This window comes from Echinops telfairi, unplaced genomic scaffold (genome assembly GCF_000313985.2).
Source record: "Echinops telfairi isolate 266 unplaced genomic scaffold, ASM31398v2 ScPeMD7_655;HRSCAF=1070, whole genome shotgun sequence".
NCBI classification, from domain to species: Eukaryota; Metazoa; Chordata; class Mammalia; order Afrosoricida; family Tenrecidae; genus Echinops; species Echinops telfairi.
Genome location: NW_022104553.1, coordinates 9875385 through 9876025, shown reverse-complemented (window position 1 = coordinate 9876025; position 641 = coordinate 9875385).

The following is a 641-nucleotide window of genomic DNA, read 5'->3' as shown; positions in this document are numbered from 1 at the left end:
CAGGGAACTGCTAAGGCAGCTGCACCCTGGTGCAACCATCACAAAGCAAGAGACCCGAGAACTAGAAAGGCGAGGCTCACCACCCATTTATCCCTCCACCTTTCAATGAGCCCCACATGTGATTATCGGTCAGGTTGGCACAATTAACTAACTCACATGGCAAAGGGAAACTGACATTGCAGCTGGAGTTTGTTCTGCGAGCGATTGTAGAGTCAGGAGATTATCTTGGATGAGCTGGGTGGATCCAACATCACAGCAAGAGCCCTCCCTGTAACGAAAGGTCAGAGTGAAACAATGGGAGATGAACTTGACCGGTGGTTCCTGCTTTGAAGATGGGAGAAGGGGCCATGTGTCGCTGTAGCTGATCTTCTGAAGCTAGAAAAAGCAACGGGCTTCTCCTTGAATGCAGTGCTGCCAACACCTTGCTTTTGACTCAGTGAGACCCATTTTGAGCTTCTGGTCACCAGAAAGGTAAGACAATCGTGTGTCAGCCAGTTGGCGCGCATCTGTTGCTGCACCCATAGGAAACGAATACTCCATCATCGTTGCTTAAGGGTGGGAGCCAGGCCTGTTCTTTTACCTGCAGGTGTCCCTTCCTTAGACCAGAGTGCAGGAAAGGTGAGGGTGCTTGAGAAAGATTT